We start from the raw sequence: 6,000 nt of genomic DNA, 5'->3' as shown, positions 1-6,000 counted from the left end.
CTCTCCCTTCTCCCCCTCCGATCCGTACCAAGGCGCGCCGCCATGGTCGTCGCCGTCGCCATCGCCGTCGCCGCCGCCTTCCTCCGCGAGGGACGCATGCCCCCACGCTCCACCCATCCCCGCCACCAGTAGCACATGCCGCTGCGGCGTGGAGGAGGAGGGGCCAAGGCGTGCAGGAGGAGGATCCGGCGCCGCCGCATCAAGGAGGAGGCCGAGCCGCCGCGTCCTCCACCTCCTCCACCCCTGCCATCGTCGTCAACCTCCTCCTCCACCCCTGTTTTCGGTGAGCTCCACCTCTGCCCTCCCCTCCCTCTTCCTCTCCCGCGCGAGCACAAGGTGCTCGATGAAATGCTCTGGATGCTGTTGTGCTCTAGATGTTGATGTTGCAGCGTTGCTAGTTGGTAGCATGATGTCAGACTCCCATGACTGTTGCTCGAGTCCCCCTTTTCTTATTCTGTATAACTTGGTTAATTATAGAGAGGGGGGAGAACTCTCTCCCCTCCTTTGCTGGCTTGGTTTGTTACTCAGTATCTCCTCTATGCAGCCAAGTGAAGCTATCTGCTACTTTGATTGTCTTGCTATGGTAACTGAATCCATGCAATTGCTTGGTTCTGGACATTGGGTGATTCAATCTTCACATGTGCCAGAGTTGCAATTGATGTCTAATGCAATTGTAATTTACTCGCTTATCACCTTGTATGTGCACAGGGATTGAATTATGATCCCATTGCTTGCAGTTGTTGCTCGTCAAGAACCGCATGAAAGCCTTGATTGCTTTACTGAAGCTTTGGCTTTAGTAAAGTGTCATGTGCAGAGTCATGCTGCTATTGCTTGATTAATTGCTGCTATGCTTGTTACCGATGGAGCTATAGTTGATTAATTGGTGCTATGCTTGTTACTTGATGCTGCTATATTGCTTGATTAATTGGTGCTATGCTTGTCACTTCTTATTAATGAACCATGTGTTGGTGATGATTCGAGTTAAACTAAATGGATTTGATTTGTTTTCCAACCTTTGTTGGAAACAAATCCAAAGTTTGAACCTGTATAAGGTGATGAGGACTTGTTTCTTGGTGTGGATTGCTTATGTTATCCAAATAGAGATATTCACAGTAGGGAATCATGTAAATGAATGCTCGATGACCCACAAGTATAGGGGATCGCAACGATCTTCGAGGGAAGTAAAACCCAAATTTATTGATTCGACACAAGGGGAGGTAAAGAATACTTATAAGCCTTAACAACCGAGTTGTCAATTCAATTTGCACCTGGAAAAGCACTAGCAACGAGGGTGATGTGAAAGTAGCGATGATATGAGAGCAATAGTAACGAGTAACACGGCGGCGGTAGTAGTAATATGAGAGCAATGGTACCGGAAAATAGTTGACATGTAGAACGAGTATATGATGATGAAAGATGGACCGGGGTTCCCGACTATCTACACTAGTGGTAACTCTCCAATAACAAATGTTGGGTGAACAAATTACGGTCGGGCAATTGATAGGATTGATAAGGCATTAAGAAAGAATATCAATTCATTAATCATGTAGGCATGTTTTCCATATTTAGTCGTACGTGCTCGCAATGAGAAACTTGCACAACATCTATTGTCCTACCAGCCGGTGGCAGCCGGGCCTCAAGGGAAACTACTGGATATTAAGGTACTCCTTTTAATAGAGTACCGGAGCAAAGCATTAACACTCCGTGAAAACATGTGTCCCTCACATCACCGCCATCCCCTCCGGTTGTCCCGATTTCTGTCACTTCGGGGCCTTTGGTTCCGGACGAGTGACATGTGCATACAACTTGTAGATACAATCTAAGCAATAATTATAGAGCTCAAATCTAAGATCATGCCACTCGGGCCCTAGTGACAAGCATTAAGCATAACAAGATTGCAGCAACAATAACTTCATAAACTTTGTAGATAGACAATCATAATGTAACAATCCATCGGATCCCGACAAACACAACACCGATTACATCGGATGAATCTCAATCATGTAAGGCAGCTCATGAGATCATTGTATTGAAGTACATGGGGGAGAGAATACCAACTAGCTACAGCTAGAACCCGTAGTCCATGGGGGAACTACTCACGGAGCATGATGGAGGCGATGGCGTTGATGGAGATGGCTTCCGGGGGCACTTCCCCGTCCCGGCGAGGTGCCGGGACGAGAGACTTCGTCCCCCGGATTGGAGTTTCGCGATGGTGGCGGCGCCCCGGAGTCTTTCCGGAGTTTCGTCAAGTGGTACGGTGTTTTTAGGTCGAAAGGGGTTAAATAGGCGAAGAGGCGGCGTCGAGAGGGGCACCGGGCGCCCTCCTCATAGGCCGGCGCGGCCGGGGGCCTGCCGCGCGGCCCTATGGTGTGGGGGCCCTGGGCCTCCTCTCCGTCTCCCTTCGGTGTTCTGGAGCCTCCCGGGAAAAATAAGATCTTTGGCGTTGATTTCGTCCAATTCCGAGAATATTGCCCGAACAGCCTTTACGGAACCAAAAACAGCGAGAAAACAGGAAGCGGCATCGTGGCATCTTGTTAATAGGTTAGTTCGGAAAACGCATAAAAACATCATAAAGTGCAAGCAAAACATGTAAGTATTGTCATAAAACAAGCATGGAACGACAGAAATTATGGATACGTCGGGGACGTATCGGCATCCCCAAGCTTAGTTCTGCTCGTCCCGAGCAGGTAAAACGATAACAAAGATAATTTACGAAGTGACATGCTACTTACATAACCTTGATCATACTATTACAAAGCATATGAAATGAATGAAGTGACTCAAGGCAATGATCTATAGTTGCTAACAAGTAGATAACATATAGCAAAACTTTTCATGGAGAGTACTTTCAAGACAAGCATCAAAAGTCTTGCACAAGAGTTAACTCATAAAGCAATAAGTTCATAGTAAAGGCATCGAAGCAACACAAAGGAGGATATAAGTTTCAGCGGTTGCTTTCAACTTTCAACATGTATATCTCATGGATATTGTCAACATAGAGTAATATGATGAATGCAAATATGCAAGTATGTAAGAATCAATGCACAGTTGACACAAGTGTTTGCTTCTAAGGTGGAAGGAATTAGGTAACTGACTCAACATAAAAGTAAAAGAATGGCCCTTCAAAGAGGAAAGCATCGATTGCTATATTTGTGCTAGAGCTTTGGTTTTGAAAACATAAAGAGAGCATAAAATTTAAGTTAATTAATTTGGGACTGGGAATCCCATTGCCAGCTCTTTTTGCAAAATTATTGGATAAGCGGATGTGCCACTAGTCCATATGAGAGTCCGTCAAAAGTAAATGACAAGATTGAAAGCTAAACACCACATACTTCCTCATGAGCTATGAAACATTAACACAAATTGAGAAGCATTTTGAAAGTTTTAAAGGTAGCGCATGAGAATTTACTTGGAATGGTTTGAAATGCCATGCATAGGTATTTATGGTGGACACTTTTGGAACAACTTGGTTTTCAGGTGTTTGGAAGCACGAGCGGCGTCACCGCTCGGTACAAGTGAAGGCTAGCAAAAGACTAGGGAGCGACAAATCAAGAGAGCGATGACTCGTCATAATCATGCTTGCGGCAAAATAAATTAACGGAGGCATAAAAGTGATACAAGAACTACTGAAGCAATATAAATCATCGAGGCTTAATTGACTTTTTGTTCAGTCATATGCATGCGTGAGCATGTGCCAAGTCGATATAAATGAATTATTCAGAGGAGGATACCACAATGCCATACTTACTTATGAATAAAACAATGCAAGCAAACATCTATGACATGCTACTCATATTAATAAATTGAAACTAAACATGAGAGATCATGAGCTACTAGACTTTCTCAAATAACATATACCTCACATGAACCAACTAAGCATGCTCATATGGATGAGTATATGTACAAAAATGAAAGCAAATAGAGTTCATACCAGCCTCTCACCACAATCAGATTGTCGTAGATCGTCATTAATGCCCTTTTCACTTGTGTAGCTTGGATAATATGAAATGAAAACCACGCTCCAGCCACCGAAGACCATTGAACTCATGATAAACTTTACAAACCAAAGAAGAACAGCAAATATTTTTGGTGTTTTTGAATTAGAAACAAGCACGAAAGAAAACAAGCAAACAAAGCAAAATCTTTTTGGGTTTTCTTATAGCAAACTAACGATAGCAAATAAAGCAAACTAAGAGCAAGGTACCAAATAAACAAATGGTGAAGAGAAACTACAGAAATATTTTTGGTCTTTTTTGTGTTTTAGGAAAGAAACAAAGTGAAGACAAAAGAATGCAAACTAACAGGAACACAGAAAAGCAGGATGACAGAAATCTGCCAAATCCTGACAGCAGTACAGAAATCGAATTTAACAAAAATCTTCCATTGCTCAGACCAAAAAGTGTTCAACTAATGAAAGTTAGATAACAACCTGGGGAACATGCTCAAAAATTGGCAACTCAAAATAACGTTCTGGCTGTGCGTACGAATTTTTTTGGTAACAGCACAGAATCTGTTTTTGGACAGCACTTCCCCAAATATCATCTCCCTCACATTAGAAAACCACTCTAGAGACTAAACAAGTATGTACAAGTATCCAGCAATCATAATATGCAAAGAATGAGTGATGCCGGTATACCTCCCCCAAGCTTAGGCTTTTGGCCTAAGTGGAGTTCATTCCCAACGAGGGTCGGAGTTCCACGCCGGTGGATCATACATGGAGTGGTAATAGGGCCCCTGTGCGGAAGAATATCGTGGAGGCTCCACATGACCATGATGTTGATATGAGGAGCTTGCTGCATCGGATGAAGAGTCGGGATGCTCCTCGGTCTCCTCCACATTTTCCCTCGCACGACGGCTTTCTCTTTCTATGTATGCATTTAGCTCATTTTCTCGTGATCGACCACCCGTTCCTGGCATCAAGGTTAAACAAAGCAGGTGCAGGCAATCGTACTAGTTTTTCAATTTTCTTAGTTATACTCCAACTTTTCTTATACAAAGTTATCCTATAATGCAGGTTGTTCAAATTAGATGCATCTGAAATAAATTCATGTCTGATCATGGAGACAACATCAAGCTTCTCTATAGAAAGCGGAATATCTAAATGGTGAGGTTCTACACCATGCATAGCTAATAAGCGAGAGGCGATAAGACCTCCACAAATTCCTCCTTTCTCACGGTTAGTAGCAAGTCTACAAGCTATTAAAGCACCCAAATTATAAGTCCTATCCTGTTGCAAAGCGAGCAGCTAAGAAAGCCAAGTGCGGGACGGATAATTTACCTCCAGTCCTTCTTGCAAGAACGCACTTTGTAATGAAATAGGCGAAGTAGCGGATGGCTGGATGTTGAATGCTACTAATCTTACCACCATCATTGGAGAGGCTCCTCCCATTACAAATCCTTGTATAAAGATCTGAGAGCTCTCGCGGTGTTCCCCTGATCTTCTCGCGGGATCCCCACTGCGGCACTCTAATCGCTGTGCAAAAATCACTGAAAGGCAAGTCAATAGTTTTGTTATAAATTTTATACCGGACCATGGGGTCAGTTCGAGACCGGTGAAATTCGAAATCCTGCACAACCGACACCGTTAGTTTAGCATATTGGTGAGGTTCACCAACGACAAAATTTCCCAATCCTGCATTGGAAATTAGTGTTTGCACATCTTGCGGGATTCCCGCATTCCGCATAAAGTCCATGCATGGGTAATAAGAGGGTATACTCCCTCTTCACGATGGACTCTCATAACGTGCTTGTACCTCCAACTCTTCTTGGTTAAGTTGGTGCACATTCCCTTCCATTTTCTGAAATTTTTCAACAATCATTATAAAATTTGATTTCAAGGTGTGTAATTGAAGGGAACTACTATAGGAACTTGCTAGAGTACTAAACATGCATCAAAACTAATTTCTTCCACTTAGAACAAGCATGCAAGCTCACTAAACATGTTATCTACAGCAGCAAAATATTCAATATATACTCAACCAAATGAAATTCTAATTGGAC

This window comes from Lolium rigidum, chromosome 5 (genome assembly GCF_022539505.1).
Source record: "Lolium rigidum isolate FL_2022 chromosome 5, APGP_CSIRO_Lrig_0.1, whole genome shotgun sequence".
Lineage (NCBI taxonomy): Eukaryota > Viridiplantae > Streptophyta > Magnoliopsida > Poales > Poaceae > Lolium > Lolium rigidum.
Note: the sequence above shows the minus strand (reverse complement) of the source record.